This window comes from Tenrec ecaudatus, chromosome 7 (genome assembly GCF_050624435.1).
Source record: "Tenrec ecaudatus isolate mTenEca1 chromosome 7, mTenEca1.hap1, whole genome shotgun sequence".
Lineage (NCBI taxonomy): Eukaryota > Metazoa > Chordata > Mammalia > Afrosoricida > Tenrecidae > Tenrec > Tenrec ecaudatus.
The window spans coordinates 134,939,881-134,963,570 of NC_134536.1; the positions used below are offsets into that span (position 1 = coordinate 134,939,881).

A 23,690-nucleotide genomic window follows, 5' to 3' on the forward strand; every position below is an offset into this window, starting at 1 on the left:
CCACCCCCACCGCCCGGGTTTGGGACCTCGAGTGGATACCCTCCTCCCCGCCCTCTCCTGGGCGCTAGGAGCCTGAGCTAGGGTCTGGCGCTGAAGCGGGTGGCGGGGAACAGGGGTAGGTACACACCTTCCCAAACCTTGCTGGGGATGGGAGTGAAGTGGAATCCTTGGGAGCACCCACCCGGCTCGGGAGTCCCCCAAAGACCCCAAGGCCGGCCTTGGGGCAGCGACTTGCACGGGAACCTACTCCTCGGGGTTGGAAGCCTAGCGATGCCCGATCCGGAGTTGAGCGCGGACGGCGGGATTAGTGGCCTGCAAGCCCCGTGGGCCGGCGGGTTTGCCTTCGCTGCTCTCGCTACGGTTTCGCTTCTTTTACTCGCTTCCCGACCGCCAGAGCGGACACAGGGCTCTCGCGTCTGTCACCCCGCACCTATCTGCGGACCTCTCCTAAGCCAGTTCTTCCTGCTTTTGGTTCCCAGCTACAGAAACCCAGCCCCACCTTCCTTCCCCGTGCAAGCAACACGATCACATCCAGCCACCGTTCCCAGGACACGCACACGGCACGCACCCACCTGGCTACGTGTCCAAACTCTGCCTCCTGCCATGTGGCTTTGCTCCCGCGCCGCATGCCTTGATCTTGGCGCCAACGGAAACTGGCCATTGCTCCCCACACCCGGTTTCCTCCTGGAGAACAAACCCCTCCAGTTCTCCTGGGCCCTTAGGGCCCTCACCCAACAAGGCACAAAGTCATTCTTGAGGTGCAGCCTGCTCCTGGCCGCTGGGGGCGGGGGTCTTTGAAGGCCACTTTTTAATGATGTGTAGCTGGAGTGTGGAGGATTCGCCTTCCTTTTCTCTCTTGGAGAGGGCTACCTGGTTTGTCTTTGGATCAGAGTAAAGGGAACCTGTTCTGTGTAGAGATGGCAGGGGCGTTGTGCCCCCAGGCTGCTGGTCTCAGGTGCACCTGCTGAATGCTTCCTTCTGGAAGGTCCCTGGCCTGTCTTTGCCTGTGCCTGACAGGAAGGACAGGAGTCCTGGGGGTGGTGTGGTGTGTGTGTGTGTCTGGGAGGTGACATGTTCCTGGCCCTACACTGCTAGCTGGCTTAGGCTTAATTCTCTAGTGAGGCCGGCCCAGGCATCTGGCCAAACTCTGCTTCTTAATTAGTTTGCGTGTCTCTTAATGCCTGGCCCTTTGCATAGGCCAGAAAAGGCAGGAAGCAAGGATAAAGCAGTGAAGATTGGAAGAGGCTGGGTGGAGACAGGAGGCCTCTGAGCCATCTCAGCATCCTTGGCCTCTCTGTCAGAAGGAAACACCCAAGGTTTTAAGCACCCCTCTTTTTCGCTTTCTCCCCAAGGTTCCTTACAGTTTCTTTGCTTCCCTAGAGGTAGCCTGACTGGGATGCCGCTTAGGCCTTTGCCCCGTCCCCCCACCCCAGCGAGATGAAGCCCTGCTGTCTGCCCACCTTTTGTATGCCCTTGGGTGGAGCAGGCGGCCCAACTCCTGACCAGGTCGCTCCCCCGTCCCCTCCAGCTCCAGACTTGTGCAGTCATATCTCCGGGAGGCTCTTCTGGGCCTCTCCGGGAAGTCCTGGCCATTACGGTGGAGCACAGGGGCAGCGGTTTTCATAGACTCTTTCAGAGTGCTTAGGGGTGAGGGCTCAGTCCTAGGCTTCTCTGCCCCATTTCCGTTCTGTATTTCCTCTCCGCAAAGCAAGGAGCTGTGGCTTGACTCTTGGGCAGTTCTTTCCATCTTCTCTTTGGGAAGACTGGGACCCCGGGGGAGCTGCAGAGGTGGGGGTGGGTGGGTGCGGAGCTCTAGTGTGAGTGGGGAGAGCAGGGCAGGAGGCTGTCGGGGTCTTTGTGGTGCTAGAAGCTTCGAGCCTATACAACAGACGGGAGCACCTTTGAAGACCTGGGACCCATTTCAGGAGTATTCTGAGAGCCAGGAGAGAGTCTCTGGGTGGTGCAAACAGTTAGGCACTCAACGGAAAGGTTGGCGGTTCAAATCCACCCAGAGGTGCTTGGAAATCGGCCTGGTGATCTTCCTTCCAAAAGATCAGCCAGGGGCAACGCTGTGGGACCGTCGGGCTCTGACACCCAGGGGACAGGCATGAGTTGGAGCTGACTGGATGACAACTAGGAAGGAGAACTGCTCTTAGGTCCCCTGCCCGCCAGTGTCTTCCTGCCTGGAAAGCAGATGTAGCTGCTTGAAGAAGAGCGGGGCAGGGACAGGCACCAGGGGTGGCCTGGGTCTGGTATGCGGCAGGAGTCTGCAGACATTGAAGGAATGAAATGTATGGCCATGCTGCTTGGAGTTCTTTCTCATCAAGATGTCTGTCTGGCCAGCAGGGCCGTGGGCACCCTTGGAGGGTCTCTGCATAGGGAGCATCCAAGGCTCCTAGGTTGGCAGCCATGGAGGGCTTTGGGGAGGAGAAGGGAGCAAGAGGAGACCAGAAGGCACGCTGCTGGGCATTGGGGAGGGAGGCCTCAGATTTTAATCCAGGCAGAGGCAAGTGTGCCCTCCAGCTCCTACCCCCTTGCCCAGAGGCCTGAGTGGCTGAAGGAGGGGCAGGTGAGTGTGGAGGCTGAACTGAAGAGGTGGGAGGAAGAGAGATTGTGTGTGGCGGGCAAATCGACCAGGACCTGGCTTGGGCTGTGGGTCCGTGAGGGAGGAGGCAGGTGTGTGGAGCCCCGTGGTTGCCCCGCACAGTCTCAGAAGTCTGCTGCCCTCGTCACTGCCAGGAGCGGGGCTGGAGAGGCATCCCCAGTCTCACCAGGTGGCTTCCCTCCTCTTCGGGGCACAGATGTAACAGCAGCCGAGTTCTGGACCAGATGGTCCATTTGGAGCCGTTCCCCTTCCCCCAGCTTTCCAATCTCCAGGCCCAGTTTGTTGTCCTCGGAGGATGGAGCCTGTAATCTGCTTTCTGGCAGGCTAGGAGGGTGCAGTTGTGGGGCAGCAGCAGTGGCTAGGTAATGACAGAGAAGTATCCTATGGGTGGGTCTGCTCCCCTAAACATTACCTCCTCTACCCTGGCCACCCCACCTCCTCCCAAAGCAGCTCACCCTCCAGGCAGGAGCTGGCCAGCGGGATTCCACTCTTGCACACCCCCTTTCCCCCAAACTGCCCCCCTCCAACAAACCTCTGGATTATTTAATATGCAGGAGTAGGAATTGACACTATCCTTAAGACAGGTTGTTTGCAACTTACTGGTGGAAGTCAAAATATTTCACCAAAGGTGTCATCAGAAACTACTATCCTATGCTAATTCTTGTGGGAACATGAAGACAGATGTTGAATAATTTGACAAGAGCAACATAGCTTACAGAATTATCACCAAGTCAGGTTTTTTCCCTCCTCTGGGGCTTGTGGGAGAAGGAATTTCAGGAATTGTTTCTCCAGTGCTGCCGTCTTTGCATTGACCTGAGGGTGAGCACTCTGGAGTTTTGTCATGGGTGCTGCCCCGGGTCTGGGGTCTGGCCCATCGTGCCTGGGCTCCCCCCTCGAGAAGGCTGAGGTATAGGAAACAGAAACCCCAGCTCTCTAGGACTAGCAGAAGGTGCTGGCTTTCTTGAACCTCTCTGAGAAGGCTCACACCTCTGTCCCTTCGTTCTCAGTTCTAGAATGGATAGGAGAGAGAAAGAGAAGGCTTTATGTCCACAGAGCCAGGCTGTCTTGTTGCCTTCGCCAGCATCGTCTGTCTTGTCACTGCCCCTTAATTAGGGTGGCCCCTGAGCCAGCCACAGGGCTTCCCAGGGCCTTGGTGTAGGGCTGGAGGGTCCTGCTTCAGATCCAGTCTTCTCATGCTGCCCCTGCCCTGCAGGCTGGTACACTTCATGGGTGGGTGGGAGGCTGGAGGTCGTGGGGGGATTTGATTCACCAGGAAGGCAACCTGGAGGGGTGGGCTGGCGATATGCTAACTGCCCACATGTAATTGGCTAGGCCTGGCTGTGAGCTGCCTGGCTGGGGTGGCAAAACCTCTACGAGAGCCTGGTATTAGCTCTGCTTTGCGGGAACATGGAGGGCGGACAGAGCGCTCCGGAGGGAGTGTGGAGGGAGCTAATCAGGCCTGGCAAATGAATGATGCAAGGAATCAATACCTGGGGGCGGGAGTGGAAATCCGGGCAGTGGTAGCAACCCTGGCTTCTTTCTGCTGCCCATTAGGCAGGGGCAGACCAGGGAGGAGTTAGACAGAGGCAGGAGGATGCAGGAGGTCCCTGCTCCCCCACCGCTTGCCCTTGTGGCTAGACTGGGGAAGCCCCTTCAAGAGAAGCCCTACCCGGCAAAAATAGGAACCTGGGAAAAGGGACCATGGAATTCTCAACCCTAGAAGAGTCCCACCCTAACCCCGATCTGCCTTCTGGACACCTGAGCCAGATCTGGCCCCAGGTGCTGAGCTGGGGGTCCCTGCCTGGGGGCCCTGCCCTTTGCTGCTGGTGCTGCTCCAGATGTGGCCAGCAGGGGGAGGGCTTGGCCGACACATTGCTTCTTGCCTTTCCTAGGATCTCCACCTCCTTCCTCCTGAGGGAGAAGAGTCTAATCTCAGCCTGGGGCTGTCTGGGGCTCCTCAGAGCCTTCTAAAGCTTTGATTTAGGGCCAACACCGCCCCCCTCCCACCCCTAGCTCTGTGTAACTATCGTACTATCCCAGGGCACCGCCTGGAAGCCAGAGTCACATTTCCTGCTAGCTTAGACTACCGTTTCCCTCAGGCCAGAAGAGTGCTGTGTGGTGGACTTCGCCCGGGGCCTCCTGCCTGGTGAGTCTGGCTGCCCACCAGCAGGGCAGGGGCTTGTGCCCGTGCAGAACTGCCTCGCTGTAGCCCTAGGCAGGGGCCCTGTTCTGCTTCTTTCCACTGTTGATGACCCTCCGGTCCAGGTGTTTTGCTAGTCCCAGGTACAAGGTACCAAACCAAACTAAACTCACTGCCATGGGGTCAATGCCGACCCATAGGGACCCTCTAGGGCAGGGTAGAACTGCCCCTGTGGGTTTCTGAGACTGTCACTCTTTACGAGAGTAGAAAGCGCTTTCTCCCTTGAAGCAGCTGGTGGTTTCAAACTGATGACCTTGCGGTTCACAGCTGAACTTGCGGTCCCTGTTACATCCCAATGCCGACCTGGGAGTCAGAAGCAGTGTTGGGTTCAAGGGAATGGCCCTTTAAAACAAGCAAACAATGAAATCTCCCTTTCCCCCAAGGCTCCAAGAAACACACTCCTTGGGAGACACTGGAACCTTATAGGAGACAATAAGGAGAGTCACAGGAACGCAGTATCCCCCCATCCCACCAGGCGTTTGGGTGGAAGCTCTTCTAGGCATCTTTTTCATGCAGAGAATGAGCCTTGTAGGGAGAGCTGGTGCTGGTAAAAGGATTATAACCCCCTGCTGTTGCAAGGGGTCTGCCTAGGTGCTGCTGGGCAGAGTTCTCCTCACGGCAACCCCATGGGACAGAGTAGCATAACCATCAGCGTCTGAAGGCTGCGATTCTTACTAGGGTAGTTTGCCAGCTGTTTTTCCCATGGGCCTGCTGAGTGGATTTGAACTGTCGACTCTTTGGTGTGATAGCTGAACTGTTAACACCAATTAGGCTCCTCAGTAATACCCTGTAAGTGTGCAAATGTGTCTCACGAAGCCTTTCCCTCCCTTTCCCTCATTTGGTTCCCATAATGACCGGAAAGGTCCCCATGGAGGATCCCCGTGCCCTGCTTTCACCAGACAGGGAAACTGAGAGCTCAAGGGTGTCAGCACACAGCTGGCCAGGAGAGCCTCTGAGGCTCCATCCTGGTGAGGATCCACCTTGGGAGCAGGCAAGCAGTGTGTGGTGTCCTTTAAGTCCCCAGTCATTAAATATTTACTGAGCACCTCCCGTGTGCGAGGCCCCATTCTGGGCATTGACAGGGCTACCGAGATGAGTAAGATGGAAGTCCTGCCCTCAAGGAGAAAGGGAGGGGAGGCACAGACAAGATGGTGGTGCTGGGGAGATCTTGATAAATGCCATGTGGCAAGGGCAGATAAAGGGCTGCGGGGATCCAAAGGAGGAAGAAATTACTTGCAAGGCTTGTGGAGGGGGGATTTGAACTGGTCTTGACAAATACAAGTATGGACTGAGGAGATGCCAAGAAGGTATCCTAGGAGGAGGATGGTGCCGTGGAGGTGAAAGAAGCTGCGTGCGTGCGTGCGTGCGTGCGTTTAGCCGGGCTCTTGTAAGATTAATATAATAAATCCGGTCATGTTTACTGCTGGGGCTGATCAGAATATGCCTCATCTTCTTCAGACTCTTGAGACAGTGCCTCATCAGTCCATTTTACTGATGAGTAATCCAACCCGAACTTGAACTCCAAAACCTGTACCCGAGGGAGGCAGGGGGACTGGAAGCCTGGATTTAGGGGTCTTGAGCACATCAGTGGGTAGGTGTGAGCTTGTATCTGGGGCCGGGAAGCTATGCAGCTCTGTGTCCGAGGGGGCTGCCCAGAGAGGTGGGCCAGGGGGCCCTGAAATTGTCTAGGGTGGGTTGTTGTGAGAGCTTGGCCCCCGGCCGTGGCTGTGAGGATGGACAGGAGGGAGGAGGCATGGGAACGGAAGACGTTCAACACATGTGAGAGAGCAGGCACTGAGGAGGGGTGGGGGAGTGGAGCTCGCATTTCAGTGGCTTGGAGGCAGGTGGTGAACAAGTCCCCGGATCAGTATGTCACGTGTCGGTGGTGCGGAGCACTGTGAAGAAGGCTGCTAGGGGGCCAGGGAGGGGGAGATGGTGGGGCAAGTCGTGTATGGTGATGGTGGTACGGCGGTTTCTCTCAGAGGACCCGAAGCTGCCAGGGTCCCCGCAGGAGTATGTTCTAAGCAGAGGAGCAGCTGGTTCCCAGGTCATGCCTTGGGTGCTGAGCATCCGTGAGGAGTACAGGGGGTGGAGCCAAGTGAGCAGGGGACTGGGGATGCCAGCAGGCGAGGTCAGAGTCACAGGGACCAGGTTGTCGGGGCCCTTGACAGCTCTGGGGGGAGTTTGGATTTTATTTCAAGCGAGTTGAGGAGTCGGGTCTAGAACTCCCTGGCTGCCATGTGCAGACTCCACTGTAGGAGAATGGGGGCTGGCCCAGGGAGTCTGAGGCGGTTGCGAAAGGCAAGATCCCAGAAAGCACCATCATTAGGCCCCCAAAGCAACACTGGAAGAACTCAGGCGAGGGCAGGGCCTGAACCCAGCTCTGAGGTTTGGAGCTCGGAGACTTGGCACACAGTGATAACAAGGTACAGCAAAGGCCACAGGCCGCCAGGCATGTTTGGGGTCGTGAACTGAAGGAAGGGGTGAAGTGTCTGGACTTCTGTATAAGAAGCTACGAGATGCTGAGAAGTGCCATGTGCTCTCCGGTCTGTGGCTTCTCAGCTGCAAGCTTGGAATGGGCTTGTGGTAAGCGTGCAGTGAACCAGGGCCCGGCTCCTGGCAAGCCCCCAGTGAATGGCTTCATGTTCAGGACCACACGAGTGCAGTTTGGAACTTTGCAGGAGGCTGGAACATCTGAGGGAGTGGTAGAGAGGGCAGGAGCGAACCCCACTCTGAAGAGGTAGGTTAGCCGATGTAGATTTAGGTCCACAGGATGGTAAGGCTGGAGACCATCAGGGAGAATGGCATTGCCAATGAATGGATGGTTGGGGGAGGGATTGGGCGGGCCCACCAGCCTTTGAGAGGTGGGAAGCATTTAAGAGGAGGTAGTTAAGGGTAAGAAGGGATGAGGGTGTGGGAGAAGAGGGCTGCCAGGTGCATGAACACATCTGTCTGGGTGGAAGTCCATCCAGCATGTTCCTTGGAAGTGAGAGGGAGAGACAATCTCACGCATGTTGGACGTGTGGTCAGGAGGGACCAGTCCGTGGAGGACCTCATGCTGGGTGAAGTAGAGGGGCAGTGACAAAGAGGAAGGTCTTCAAGGGGATGGATGGACACGGTGGCTGCAACAAGGGGCTCAAAGCTCAATAAGGATGTGAGGAAGGTGCAGGACTGGACTGTGTCCTAGGACCGCCCTGAGTCGCAGCCGCAGCCACCACAAGGGTCAGAGGAGACCCGGGTTGGGATAGGGTCTCAAAATCGGGGGGCAGAGGATGGCGTGGAGGGAGGAAGAACGGTCTGAGATGGAGAAGGTAGAATCAGAAAGGGCCACCTGGGGAGTGGGAGATTGGCAGAGAGAGAGGGGGGCACAGAGTGAGAATCCTCAGCTTCCTGTGCCCAGAAGTCCCCCAGAGAGCTTGTGACCATTCAGACTGGGACGTGGTGGGGCTGGAGCTGCGCATTGCTAGCAATCTTCGAACTGATGTTGGGGGTCCAGGGACCACGCTGCCAAGGAGCAAAGCGTACAGATGCCTTGTAGCCTCCGTTTATTGTAGTTCCGTTTCCACGGCCCCCTCACCACCACCCCGCCGTCTGGAAGTCTTATTTAGGTATGCCCACCTCTTGGGGTTACAAAGATGAGAGTGTTTGTAAACTCTAAGGTAAGCTTTGGGGACTCCGCTTCACGGGAGCAGAGGAGGTGGCAGGCAGATGGCAGGGAGCGCCGGGTGTAGGTGGCATGTGGAAGTAGGAGAGGCAGGCTGTGCTTTGGAGAAAACGTGGCAGGGTCGGGAAAGTAGACCAGCAGCCGTCCCCACCCCCTGGTGCCTGCGGGAGGCTGGGGCTGCAGGGTGAGTGACCCCAGTGGGGTGGCAGTGGCTTGGGCAGGCACGAGGGCACTGCTTGGCCATCCTTGTGATAGAGCTTGCTCGCCTGGAGGGCCGGAACCGGTGTGGAGATGCGGTTCGCAAGCCTGGCGGCCTGTCAGAACCACCTGGCACGAGCTCTTCCAATAGCGATGCCTACTTCCACCCCTACCTCCTGAAGCAGAGCCCCGCAGGTGGCACCCGGGCGGCTGTGGTGGTAACCGCTCTCCAGATGACGGCCGGGCACAGCTGGCACAGACAATGCCTCGAGGGAGTCAGGCTGAAGCCGAAGTCTTCTTCCCTCAGGCTTTTCTTAGAGTATTGCTGGGTCTTCCAGATCAATGCCCATCCTTTGTTTCAACCAAGCTCAGCTGGACTCCAGGGTCTTGAGCAAAAAGCCCACAGATGATTTATAAAGCAGGAGGAGGGCGTGTTGTACTTAACCCTAGGAATGGAAGGTGGAGGCTCTGGGTCAGCGGTGGACTGCTGAGCACAAGGTCGGCACCAGCCCTCCTCGAGAGAACATTGAAGCAGCCTATGCTATCATGAGGTATCCACCGGGTCAGGTAACAGGCACCAGAAGACCCCAAACAAACAAACAAACAAACAAACAAACATATTGTTGAGAATGAGGGGGATCAGAGCAGAGACCCCCAAACCCATCTGTAGGCAATGGGACATCCCCTTACAGAGGGGTCACAGGAAGGGATGACTCACCCAGGGCCCAGCAAAGCACGGGTGAAACAATATTTCTCTGGTTCTTTGAGGCTTCCTCACCCCCCACTATCATGACCCTGCCTTTCACTGCGGGCTAGACCTGCTCAGCAAGTCCTGCCTTTCACTGCGGGCTAGACTGGAGCATGTACACTGGTACAGGTAAGAGCTCATGGCACACAGAATTCAGGTCAGATAAACCCTTTAGGAACAGAACTGGGAGTAGTGATACCAGGAGGGAAGGGTCAGGGGATGGAGGAGAGGAAGGGGAAACCGATCACAATGGTCGATGCATAATCCCCACCACCACCCCACCACCCCATTGGGTGAACAACAAACATGGGTGAAGGGAGACAGCGGTTGGTGTAAGATATGAAAGCAATAATAATTTATAATTTATCAAGGGGTCACGAGGGTGTTGGCGGGAGGAGGGAGGGAAAAAAGAGGAGCTGATACCAAGGACTCAACTAGAAAGTTAATATTTAGAAAATTGCTACAATTGATGTACGGAATGTTATAAGAGCCGTAAGAGCCCCAATAAAATGATTTAGAAAATAAAAAGAAATTAGGAGCCCTGACGGAGTTACACATTGGGGTGCTAATCACAAGGTCAGCAGTTTGAAACCACCAGCCGCTCAGTGGGGAAAAGTAAGGCTTTCTGTTCCCTCCTGTAAAGAGTTACCCTCTCCAAAACCTACTGGGGCAGTTTTACCTTGTCCTGGAGGGTCACTGTGAGCCAGCCTTGAGTCGATGGCAGTGGGCTTTTGGAGAATGGAGGGTCACTATGAGTCAGAATGGACTTGACAGGCAATTAGGAGCGGAGACTGGCTCCTCTCCCTGCCTCCCACCAAGGAGTTTTCTAGCCCCAGACCAGAGAGAGGGGAAGATATGACCCGAGAAATGCTGTTTGTATTGATTTTTCAATAGATACATTCTGATGCCTCTTTGAAATGTGGAAATCTTATTTATTTGTTGCTTCTTCCTTTCCGTGTTTGGTTTAGAATAGAATGGATGTTTTAACACTAGACTGCACTGTCACAATTTCGTGTCAACAAAGCAGGTGGTTGCGTGGGTGAAAGATGAGACTTTCTACTCTGGTAAACAGTTACTGTCTTGGAAACCCACAGGGGCAGTCCTATGCTGCCCTAAGACCTTGACCTGCCCTGTCTACCTAGAGCAGGGGTTCTCAACCTTCCTAATGTCGCAACCCTTTCATACAGTTCCTCATGTTGTGGTGACCCCCCCAACCATAACATTATTTTCATTGCTACTTCATCACTGTCATTTTGCTACTGTGATGAATCGGGCGACCCCTGTGAAAGGGTGGTCCCACCCCCAAAGGGGTTGAGACCCGCAGGTTGAGAACTGCTGACCTAGAGGGTCCCTGTGAATCAGAATCTGCTTGATGGCAGGATCTGTGTCAGTGGTAAAGTAGAGGACCTTGTTAGAACCAGAGAGAATCTTGACCCAGTAGCCACAGGAATGGGCCCAAGCATCGTCCCTTGACCAGGAAGGTGGGGCAGGACCAGGCAACGTCTCCTCCGGTTGTCTTAATGACACCATGTATCAGAGCCATCTCAAACACAGCCCTGCTGCTGATAACCAAGTGTTGGGATTTCTGCTGGGACCTGTGGCTGCCAGCACGCATGTCACTTGTTCTTAAGGAGCTTCTGCTTCTGTGGAAGAAAACACACCTATTCCATCTCCCGCATTGCCCAGATGAAGACGCTGAGGCCCGAATGAGGTGACTTGCCTAAGGTCCTTGCGTCAGCAGGTGGGGGAGTCGGGCTTGGACCTCCAGCCTGCGTGGTGCGCAGTCTAGTGCCTGCCTCCTGCCCCGAGTGTGAGTTTCCTGAGAGGGAGTGGTCTGGTTGTTTGTTGTTGTTGTTGTTCTGTGGGAGTGGCTTGTCTGGTGGAACCATTCTTGAGGACCCCAACCCCAGTTACATTGTGGTGCCAGCAGCAAAGACTTGACGACAAAGGTTAAACATATTAAACTCCCCAAACCCAACCTCACTTCCATCAAGTCGATTCCAATTCTTACCCTCTCAACCCTCTAGGACAGGGTAGAACTCCCTTGAGTTTCCAGGACTGGAGCTCGTTTGGGGAGTAGAAATCCCCGTCTTCCTCCCCAGGAGCAGCTGGTGGTTTTGAACCACCAACCTTGCAGTTAGCAGCCCAACGTGTAAGTACACCATCAAGGGTGAGTTTGCTTTTTTTAATGTAAAGTCTACAGGTAGGATATCCACAGTCAGTACAGTGCCTCTCATCCCTCCTCTCCTTACAGCAGCACTTCCCACCCTTTGCTGCATGTTAGAATTCCCTGGGATATCCACATCAATTCCTATACCTAGGGGGAGAAGCTGGAAATCAGCATTTTTAAAAAAAGGGATCCCTTCCCATTTCAAATCCCAGGTGATTCCAACCCAGCCATGGGTGGAAACCTAATGCCCATTAATAATAGTTCCTCATACTGTGGTGACCCCCCCCCACCATAAAATTATTTTCGTTGCTACTTCATAACTGCCATTTTACTACTTTTATGCATCAGGTGACCCCTGTGAAAAGGTTGTTCCACCCCCAACCACCCCACAGGTTGAGAACCGCTGCCTTAGGGCATTTGGCCACAAAAATCACCAAGACTGCTAGCCCTCGGCCATCACATGTACGTTGCAAGCAGAAAGAAGGGAGGAACATGTACGAGGGAGGTCCAAGGTTGCAGGTTCAAGCCCACCAAGAAAAGCCTGCTGCTTGTTGGCTTCCGCATCAGCCCTTGAAAACTCTGTCAGGGCCAGTTCTCATCTGACACACGTGGGGTTGGTGTGAATTGGAAGGGCTCAATGGCTGCTAGTACTGAGTCTCTTTCCCAGAAGTCCTGGCCACTTCCAGTGACTTCTGCTGGCCTCTCTTCACCGTAGAGGAGTCTGGGAAATAGTCTTTTAGATGGGCACATCCTCATTTAAGAAAACATTACGGTTCTGTCAGAAAGCCTTTGCAGATTGTAGCCCAACTTGTAACCACTGCACCACCAGGGCTCTGCAAGGTCAGCAGTTCAAAACCACCAGCCACTCTGAGGGAGAGAGACAGGGCTTTCTACCCGCATTAACAGTTGCAGTCCCGGAAACTCACAGAGGCAGTTCTGCCCCCTCCTGTAGGGTGTCTATGAGTCACCCTCAGCTGGATGGCAGTGAGCTTGCTTGCTGTTTGTGTCAGAAAGAAGATAGGAATGGAAACTAGATGGATATGAAGCTGTTTGGTCACAAATCCCCACGTTGGGTCAGTTGGCATTTCTTGAGTCAGAGGTTGCTTAGATGAGTATCAGTAACCTCTAACCCAAGCATGCTGCTTGAGGACATCCAGAAAGGGCCTTAGAGAAGACCCCGGGGGCTTACGGCCCATCTCAAGGAGTGGCGCCCGCCCCGTTGTGCATTTCTTCTGGCCTCTTCACTGCCAGCTGGAGCTGGAGTTTCATGAAGTCACTTAATATTTATTGAGCATTTTTTATGTGCCAGATCCTGTTCTCGGTGCTGAGGATACATCAGAGAGCAAGGCACATGACTTAGCCTCACAGACTCTTGGAGGGACGGGGCCAGAATAGGAGAAACCGGAGGGCCAGAGAGGGCAGGAGGAGTCTAGAGGCCACACAGCAGATCGGGAACTCAGCTTGGACTCGTGGACGCTCAGACATCACGGTCTTCGAGGTCATTTGGCTGTGGCCCCTACCTGCTCGGTTTCAAGGGAGGGAAAGCAGTAGCCAGAATGGAAGGATCGTGCCAAGCTGGTGGCACAGCTGTTTGCCAGAGCACACCCTTTGCCCCCAGGCCTCTTTCAAGCCAAATTCTGGCTCTTAAGTTACTGAGGGGGGCTGCTGGTTTGGTGTGGGCTAGGGTAGTAGACAGGAACCACGAGGGACTCTACTGGTGGCACCATGCCACCTCTTTCTGGGGCATTCAGAAGCTGCAGCCAGCTCCCCCCGCCCCCCTTGTCTCTCCGCAGACTCCCCATACCCCGTAGGCCCTGGCTTTGCTAGCGTGACAGTGACCTCATGTAGTGCCAGGGGCAGCTTCCCACCGAGGATCCCTCTGATGTGCTCGTCTCCCCTGCACCCCCATCCAGCTTGGTCCCTCGTTCCTGGGGCTGACAGTGTCGGATTGCCCAATAACCAGATGAAGCCAGTCATTTCACCCCATTAAGGTTCGGCGCCCAGGTCTGGCTGGTATCTTTCCCAATCCCCCAGCACCTTTGGACAGAATCAAAACCTCTTTCCCAATGTACTGCCCCTAACAGGGATGGGTGGCCTGTTAGCAGGTAAACACGGGCATACTGGTGTCTATCTACTAATCTGTCATGAGCCATTCTGTGTGCGTGTGTGTACGTGCGTGTGGGTGGTGTGCAGGACCGTTTGCTTGAGAATAAACCATTACAGTAGAGTGGAAATGAGTTTCCTGTGTTCTCTGTACCCTGTACACATGCACTTCATCTGCCGTTTGGTGCACGTGTGAATATACCAGGAGGCTTCAACAAGTTGGAGAAAATTTTCGTTCTATTTACATTCCCTTTTTCCATGAACTTTTTGCAGCCCCACATACCTGGGCATGTAGGTGTGGTAGGTGTGTATATGCCTCATGTGTGTATCTGTGCTGCAGACCTCCTGGGAAGGGCTCTGGGCTCACCCTGATCCCAGCCTTTGTGCTGGCAGCCCTTGGCTGCCCTGGCCTCGGTTCCAGGCAGCTGACCGCCTGGCCTTCCAGCACCCTGAGCTGTCGGCCTGGGGCTTCTACCCAGCCTGGGTGACAGCTGACCCCCCCACAGTTCCAGGAGGCCTAAGTTGGGGGCAGGGGCAGGCCAAGGCTAGCCTGGTGCTTCTGGCTAATTTTCCTGGCCTCTATCGATCTAGTAGCTTCTCCTGAGTCTATTAGCAGTCAGCGAGTAGAAATATCCCCCACCACCAGCCCTGACCTGAGACAGGGAGGAATGCACAGCAGTTTGTTCATCAGCGTTTCTCTCTGATTTGTATTCCAATTTATTCCAGGCAGGAGGGGGTCAGGGTGGGTGGGGGCGAACCCTGGCACGGCTTGAGCTGGACCCGGGACCCTCCCCTCCGCTCCCCGTGCCAGCCAGGGTGGCAGCTGGTGCTCCCTGTGGTTCCTAGGGATGCTGAGTGAGCGGGGAGGGTGGGCCCCAGCAGGGGGCCGGGAAGGGAGGCCTGCCAGCCTTCCCAGCAGGCCCTGCTTGGCTGGGGAGCTCAGTTGTGGATTTCACTTTCACAAAACACAAAGCGGTCCCGCTTGGAGCCTCTTTCCCGGGCACCGGGGTTGGTGCCAGGCGTGCGCTCACCCTCTGCGCCCGTGCCAGGCTGGGGGCTGGGCTGGGCGCATGGAGACGGGGCCCCAGCTGGGCTGAGTGGCAGGGGGCCTATTCTTCTGCAGACACCCTCATGGGCCAGCTCTGCTCAGGCAGAGCCGCTCAGAGCCAACAGGGATGGCCTTAGGAAAGCCCTTATGGAGAGCATGGAGCCCCTCATTGGAGTTCAATCCCAGCTTAGGCTCCTCTCCCGGTCTGAGCAAACTGAGGTTCCTGGGGTCTAAGCAGGAAGCCTGATTTGAGCAGCGGCACACACAGCGGCTTCGTCACGAAATACCTACCTACTACCTGCCAGGTGCAGAGGCCTGGTGATGTCACGGGGCACGTGTGGAGCTGCGGGGGGGAGATGAGGCTGTCTGTGCCCGCAGGATCCCCAGCCCTGGAAGGTGCGGTGCATAGTACCACTCTGTCCTATTGGGTGTCCGGGAGTCGAGATGGACCTGGGCTGTGGGTTTGCTTGTCACATGTTGGAATGGGGACGAGCTCAGCTGCTACCTGGCAGGATGGACGGCGGGCCCCACCCCGGGCCACCCTGGGAGGAAAAAGACCTGGCCCCGCTGCCCCTGTAAAGATCCTCCTTGTGCACCGTCCCCTCGGTTGCCCTGTGGGATTTCCAAGGCTCTGGTCTTGACAGAAGTTGACGGTCCCGTCTTTTTTGCCCCCCACAGAGCGGTGACGGCTTGGTGATCACTGAGTGTTCAGTCATTGTGCCACCAGGGCTGTTGGGCCTAGGAAGCCAGCCCTCTGGGGTCGTTCTCCCTCCTCCTCACCTAGGGTCCCCGAGGAGCCTGAACCGATCTTCCACCATCAACAGCAACTGCGTGGCCGGTCCTCCCAGAAGCCACCTTTCCGCATGCTCTCAGTTTCCTAACCGGGCATTCTCCGCTATTCCCTCACCCATCATGGCTCAATCCGTCCCCTTCTTCCTCCCCCTCCAATCTCTCCCCTGGGATTGAGGGTGGACCAAGTGATTGGGACCCTGGGTTGATTTCTCTTGCCAGCTCCCCTTTGGGGGAGGGGCCCTGAGAACAGACTGACTCCCTTTCTTCTAAGACCCTTCTTTAAGACGCACCTCACCTTCCCTGACCTGCCAGTGCCCAGGCCTCCCTGCAGTAGGCACCGTGGAAAACTGGAGAGGAGTCGTCTATGAAAGGCCAGCCAAGTGGCTGTCTGCAACCCTGCTCCCCCCCACCTCATCAGCACCCCATCTTCCTACCTAGCTCCCCCAGGGAAGGGGGTAACTTGAGACGTTCTTCACACCCAGATGGCAGAGACTAGCAACTCTGAGGTCAGCTGTCTGCACATGACTAGCCATGCTCCGTGATATCACCGGGGTCTAATTTCAGAAGCAAGTAACTAAATATATTAAAGTCGCTGAATCATCGCCTAGCTCCCATGCTCACGTTAGAGGGCAGGGAGACAGTGTGGCTGCAGGGATAGGCCTGGTGCCACCGGAAACAGGTCTGCGTTCAAGGGCTACCTCAGCGGCTCAATGGCTGGGTGATCTTGGGCAGGAGATGTCCCGTGCCTCAGTTTCCCCATGTATCTCAAACTCCCCGCCCTCTCGGCAGTTCTGATTCATAGAATAGATCCTTCCCTAGAGGTCTGTGGTGATGGTGAAAGGAGGAGGGGGTAGAAAGCTGTTCTGAGCTCAGTGCCTGTCACTCGGGGGGCAGGGTGGTGGGGAAGACGACCCAGCTCTTCTTCAGTCCTTAGGAGGAGGCCTTGCAGAGTGAGTGGTTCCAGAACCCAGGTCTGGCTCAGGAAGCGGTGGCCCTCACAGCTGAGTCACTTCTCTGCCACCAGGGAAGTAGCACGTGAGGCTCTGCGGACAGGCATGTGATGCAGTACTGCGGGGGTAAGGGAGCAAGACAGAGATCCTGGGAGAAAGTGGGGCGGAAGCATCTCAGCCCGCCTTCCTCTTCCTTCCTGGGAAGTCAGAATAGTTCCTCCGAGCTGCTTGATAGGCGTTTGACATCCAGCGCTTTCCCTCCTGCCACCCACCTGGATGCCTATTCCAGACCTGGCTTACCTCCCCAAAGGCAGCCCCTCCTCCTGTGCTCAGCCCCCAGGGGCACCTAATGGCAATGACTTTTCCATCCCTGGCTGTGACTGAACTCTGGTCCAATTGGCCCCCCTCACCCCTCAGCCCTTCACTTTGCTCCCCCAACCTACTGGGCTCCGAGTCATTTACAGCTTGCTCCGAGGCCCCGCATTGTAATCAGATCCCACGGTGCACAGCCACTTACATCGTTTCTAGAATTTTAGCCAAAAAAAGGGAGAGAAACCCTTCAGCGATAGAACAAGAAAACAAAAAGCAAGTACTCCAGCAAGCGGGCAAGTATTGCGTTTCCCGATTTTAAATATCTCTGATGCGAAAGAACATGGGCCCGCAAACTCAATTCTTCCTGAATTGACTGCTAAAAAGAAAAGACTGCTTCTCTCTTTCAGGAACACGCTTCCCCACCCAGGGGTGTCCACCTTTGGAAAAGGGACACAGAAAGACACCGAGCCAGTGGTTGCAAAGCCCGTGGAAAAACGGGGGAGAGAGAGAGAGAGAGAGAGAGAGAGAGAGAGAGAGGTGCTCAGAGGCAGCTTTTCTCAGAAAGGAGCTGGGCTGAAGGAAGTGATAGAACCAGCTCTGGGAGCACCGGGGGGAGAGCGGCCAGGCAGAGGGAGCTGACAGTGCAAAGGCCCTGAGGTAGGCATGACCGTGCCTGCTCGAGGCGCTGCAGCAAGACCTGCGTGGCTGCCGTGAGGAGGAGGAGGAGGTCAGAACAGGAGGGGGTGTGGTGGTGTAGCTACTGTTGTTCTCGGGTGCTCCTCAGTTGACCCCAACCCCTAGCAAGCCCGTAGGTTCGAGTAGAACTGTCCTGTGGGGTTTCGGCCGCCATCTTTATCGAAGGAGCCCTGGTGGTGTCGTGGGTTACACACAAGGTCAGCAGTTCGAACTCCCCAGCCACTGCACTGGAAAAAAGATGGGGCTTTCTGCTCCTGCAAAGTTTTACAGCCTCATCCGATCACAATGATTATATATAACCCCTTCCCAGGGGGACGGGCAACAGAAAAGTGGTGAAGGGAGACACAGGTTGGTGTGAGACATGGGAAAAAAAATTATCAAAGGTTCATAAGGGACAGAGGGGGTGAGGGGGAAATGAGGAGCTGATATCAAGGGCTCAAGTAGAAAGAAAATGTTTTGAAAATGATGATAGCAACAAATGTACAAATGTGCTTGACACAATGGATGTCAAGATAAGAGCTGTAAGAGCCCCCAGTAAAATGATTGTAAAAAAGATTACAGCTTCAGTACCTCCTGGGGCAGTTCTCTTCTGCCTTCGAGGGTCATAAAGAGTTGGAATTGACTGATGACCACGAGTTTGGGTCTGGTGGGGCACATCACCAGGCTTTCTCTACTGTGGAGCTGCAGCGTGAGTCTGAACTGTTGACCTTGAGTTTAACAGCCAAGCACTTGACCATGGTGCTGACAGCAGGTTCCACAGGAGCCTGGTCGGCTGCTGAGAACGGACCAGCTTTAACTCCGTGTGAGTTGGGAGCCCTGGCAGAGTTTTGAGCAGGGGAGGCGGAGGATTTGGCTGAATGGCTGGCTGCTCACGAGGAGCAGACCACTGGTCAGGGAGGAGGGAAGGAGACTTCGTAGGACGCTGCTGTAGTAATCCAGCCAAGAGGAGCTGGTGGGACCACACGTAAAGTGGGCTCTGGGGTCAGAATCAGGTTTTAAAAAATTTGTTAGCGTGGGTAATATGTATGTAAAACTTGCCTTTGAAACTCTTTTAAGCCTAAAGGTGGTTAACGTTTACAATGTTGTGCAACGATCACCGGAAATTCACGACCACGAGGAGGCACAAGATAAGGCAGAGTTTTGCTCCATCTTCTCCAGAACGTTTTCATTGCTCCAGGCAGGAGCAGTGTGGAAGGCAGAGCCAGCAGGATTGGCTGGTGCTGTGGGAGTGGGGTGTGTGACCCAGGTTCCCGGGCAACAATTGGATAGAAGGCAGAGGACACAAATATGAGGGTCAGGGGTGAAAAGTGGCTCTCAAGCCAGGAAGGGCTGGCTTCTGGACACCAACAGATAGATCATTGTCGTCTGTGATTCATAGGTACAACGTGAGCCTCAGGTGCAGCGGAGTGAAACCCTGCCATTGCCATCCAAGGGGCTGTCTTGACTTCCTTGGTTGTTGTGGAGGGCGACTCACAGGCTAAAGCATGCAAATCACAGTCGCACCGCTCGACCCATCGGGACAGTCCCCGGAAGCCCCTGGTATATGGGCCCCCATCTCCCCTGCCCCCTTCCTCCCACCCTCATCCTTACCATAGTCGTCAACCTTGCTGCTTTGGGTGTGAAAACCATTTTCCTTTCCGTTTCCCTCCTTATTGTCTCGGTGCCTGGCTCTGCTTGTCTTTATGATACTGAGTGACTGTGCAGAGCATGGGGTCTTCCAAGTTGCCCCGTTGTGAGGGGCGGACAGTTTCGTCGTCATGTTTAGAGATCATCGTAGGCCCTTGGGTGTGCATGTGTGGCATTTGGGTACCCAGTCCTCTGCGGCTGGGCATGCTGGTTGCTTCTGTCCTTTTGCAGATGTAGCTAGTGCTTCGGCCAACAGGTGCGTATATGGATCTGCTCATGGTTTGTTCTTTACTTTTTCGGGGCAGAGAGCGGGTGGAGAGAGCGGGGTCATAGGGCATTTCTATTTGCATCTGTTGAAGGACAAGAGGTGGCATGCTAGTGAGGGTCCCGATCTCTCCACATCCTCTGCAGCATTTGTTAGTTCCTGTTATAAAATGTTGCTGTCCATGTTGGTGCTGCGGTGGTATGTAGCCTTAGGGTTTTCTGTGGTTGATTTCAGTCCATGTTTGATTCAACCATTTGTCAACAGTGCAGCGACACCAAGCCTCCACTGACAGATGGATGGTCGCCAACACATTGGCTGGGAATCAAACCTGAGTCTCCCTGTGGAAGGGGAGAACTCTACCACTGAGCCGCCAATGGGCCAAGACGGGGATCAAGCTAATAAGGCCCTTACATCTCGGATTCTTGGTCTTAAAGTTCAGCACAAATAATGCCCCTGCTTCCAGGAACGTAACTCCCACGGCAGAGGCAGCTTTATGCTGTTTTAAACAATCCACCCCAGGCTCGAATTCCCACCTCTAGCTGCATGGGGGGAGGGGCTCTCCCAGGAACCTGGGGGGGAAGGGGGCTTCGCCAGAGGCTCGGGATGGGATGGAGGCGGGAGCTCATGTCTGTTGGGAAGGTGGGGCGCTCTCAGAAAGACATTCTTCCCTTTCCTCCTGCCTGTCCTGGGAGCAGAGGCCGACAGGCCCTCCCCTTGAGCTACAGGATTGATTTTGCTTTGGAGGTTTTTATGGTCTTTATTATCCACTTAACAACTTCATAGGCAAGACAAGGAGCCCAGGGTCCATCAAACATTAAGGGTCCACTCTATATTCCCTGCCCCTACCTGTCAATAATTTTTACAAAGCAGTAAACAGTGGTCTGGCCAGTGGGCTCCTCCCCCACCCCACCCCTCCACCCCCTGCCAGCTTTATCTCCTACACATGACCCTGGGCATTGACTGGATCCTCTGCATCTGTGGCTTTAATGGCCTTGGGGCATCTCAAGTCTAGGCCACCATTTCTGGGTGCTGCTGTGAGTTTGGGTGGATGCCAACTTCCTCTCCTTCTAAATAGCTCTGCCATGAATATCCTTGTGTGAATTACCTTTTTCCTTTTCAGTGATTGCCTTGGGCACTGTTCCCCAGAGTGAGAGTGCCTAATAGGTCACCGATGAGAACCATTTCATGGTTCTACTTTCCCTTGGCTGCCGGCTTGTGCTTCAGAAAGTTGGAGGTGGTGTTGGGCACGGCCCAGCCAACAATGGATTTTATCGTTCTAATTTATTTCCACGGGTTGAATAGGTGTATTACGGGTCTACGGCTTAACATCCAATTTCGACTTCCTGAAGCGGTGGTTGGGTCTTTCGGAGCCTAATAGTGAGGCCCTGCATGGAGATGTGTATTACAGTGCACACCGCCCTTCAGTGAGACACCATGAGCCGAATATTCTTGGCCTCCGTTTTATACGGGGAAAGGCCTTTAGCTAAGTTCAGGGCCATTGCGAAGCCTCAACCAGCCCTTGAAGGTTGGGTTTGCTTTTTTATTATACCAAGTGATAAGGCTTTCTACCCCCCACCCCCACTCCTTCCCCTTCCGATGGAAAGGAAAGTTATGGGGTCTCCATATCCCTGATTGCTACCCAAATCTGCTTACCTTAGCCCCATTGCTCCCCCACACCCTGCTCCATGTGGCCTGAACCAGAGCCCCAAGCTGTGTCCTCCCTTCAGGACTGGGGCCTGGAGGAAGTCATGTTTTTATTCCATGTTTGTCTTAACCTAACTCCTTCTCTGTCCAGGATGGTCCAGGCTTTGCATTCTGGGTTGGGGACCTGGAGTGACTAGGCCTCTGAGACCTAGGGACGGTGTCGCTCTGAGACGAGGAGGGCCTTCTCCAAGGATGAGTTTGGATTCCCACGGATGGAGCAGAAAGGAGGCGGCATGCCTTGTGCTCTGTAGCATTCGCTTCTTACTGTCGCTCATGCTTACCTCAGAGAGCCCATTACAGACAGACATTTCACAGATGGGAAACCCAGCCCTGGACTAGACTGTTGTCTGAGATGCTCCAGGTCACACAGCAATTACTGGAAGAACCTGGTCCTGAAGCCCAGGCCCCGGGCTGTGTCCACACCAGCCCTGCTCCTCCCATGGACTTGGCTTTGGCTGGGGAGTTGGAGATTGGTCCTAGTCAGACACTAGGGCCAAGTGAACAGTATCAATGAGGTCCCCAGGATGGCAGTGCTTAGTGGGGATGGGTGTCTGGGTCACCATGAGGCCCACAGCTCTGGGCCAGGTAGCTTTAGGTCTTGGGTTGCTAGGAGCCTCTCCCTGGTGGGCAATTAATTGCCTGTCTCTCGCCATCACCCTGAGAGTTTAGTTGGGCAGCCATCTTTAAGCCCACCTTTATGTCGGGTCTGTTGGTTTTATAGCCTAGTATCCTCTCTAAGTAGACCTCCCATTCAGCTTGGTATTTGCTTTTTGCACGACTTTGAGGCTGGTGCCCTATATTATGAAATGGAAAGGGAGCTGAGGCTTGTTGTGTGCCTCCTAGATATTAGTCATTGTGTGTTGTAACCCCTCCTTGGATGCCTTTAAAGCTCAGATTTTTCTTCTAAATTGTGTTTAGTTTATTGTTGCTGAGATGACACAGCAAAATACATATCAATCCAATCATTTGAGCATGTACAATTTGTGATGTGGATTGTGCCCTTTCGGTTGTACAATCTTGGTCCTGACTAGGAACAAGCTCCACCTCCCTAGCCAACGCTTACCTATGGAACCAAGCCCGTGGGACGGGCAGGCCTGGTGTGGGCACAGCCTGGGGCCTGGGCTTCGGCACCAGGTAATGCCCCGCCCTTTTCTGAGTTGTTCCTCCTCTGTTAACGCAACCTCATTGCGCTCCAAGGTTCCTGTCTAATCTTCCGTGTGATCCCGTGGAGAGTGATCTTGAAAAAGCAGAACACTCAAGGCGGCCTTTTTAAACTCGTTAAGCCAAACCGTTTGGTTTTAGGATGATGACTTCAGAGAATATTTTTGGTTTACGGTTTAAATCTTATTTCTGGGCAATAGTTTTGGGGGTTCATTCATTCATTCATTTATGGCTTCAGAAAGTTTAAGAGTCCATGAGAATTTTCCACTGAATCCTACATCCTCCCCGCCCCCACCCCCACCCCTGCTGATCAGGAAGCTTCTATGGAATCTCTGATTGAGACGTTCAGCAATGGTAGCTGCACACCATCCGATGCTTCTAGCCTCGTGATAAAAGTGACCATTGTTCACAAAGGCAATTAGGTACATACTCTTTATCTTTCTATTATTCCTGACTCCTCTTCTTCCTCTGTTGGTCCAGGTGGCTAGAGCCCAATGGTACCTTGCATAGCCACTTGCAAGATCTTAAGACCCCAGCCACACTGCTGTGAACCAGGAGGGCGAACGACAGTACTCCACATGTTATAAGGACAATGACCTGAGATGCCCCCTGAAACGATGCCCCCAAATCTCCGAATCGATGACCCCCATTCCATGAGGCGTTGGATTGCACAGAAGCAGGCTCAGCAGCTGCTCTTCTTCTTTGGCCCTTGTCGTCAATAGATCAACCACACAACTGTTGCCAATTCTACTCTCTGCAGGTATACAACGTAGTGGTAGCAATCACAATAGTAGCTTCAGCTCTACTCTTTCTCCAGGTGTATTTTCCATCCCTGTAACCACGCGCTTCCCTCCCCTGGAGCCTCCAGGAAACTGTTATCTGTACGCTTGCCTTTACTTGCCTTTTTAGATCCGTGAGGCCATCCAATGCTTGCTCTTTTGCGATGAATTTATTTCACTCAACATGATGTCTTCTTTAACCTCCGTCAGCAGGTTTTAGATGTTTCATTGTTTAAGTCCTTCACAACCCCGGTTAGATTCAGACCGATGCGTTTTCTTCTCTTTACGGTCTCGAGGCTCACAACGACAGCTCTACCTTGTCCTACGAGGTCTCTGTGAGTCGTGATCGCCTCCATGGCAGTGAAGTTTATTTGGTTTTAAGTTTATTCTCTTAGGCGCGATTGTAAATGGCATTGTTTTCCCTCTTTTCCCTTTCCAAGGCCTCGTTGCTGGTGTCTCCCAGGGAGAAAGACAGGCATTCTACTCCTGTAAACAGTCTCTGAAATCCACGGGCAGCTCTACCCTGGCCTATAGTGTCGCTAGGAGTCCCGATTGGCTCGAGGACAGTGAATGAGTGAGAGATGGTGTCTACAAACCCCACAGGTGTTTGCTTGTTGTCTCCGTACTCTACAACCTTGCCCACTCCTGCATTAGCTCTAGCAGCTTGCT

At 54.3% G+C, this 23,690-nt stretch overlaps 1 protein-coding gene across 2 annotated transcripts in view; it reads left to right on the forward strand.

Moving 5' to 3' along the window:
• The window catches only part of MDGA1 (MAM domain containing glycosylphosphatidylinositol anchor 1), a 69,838-nt gene that overhangs the window by 1,136 nt on the left and 45,012 nt on the right, over window positions 1-23,690 (forward strand). The gene's annotated exons all lie outside the window — the stretch shown is intronic.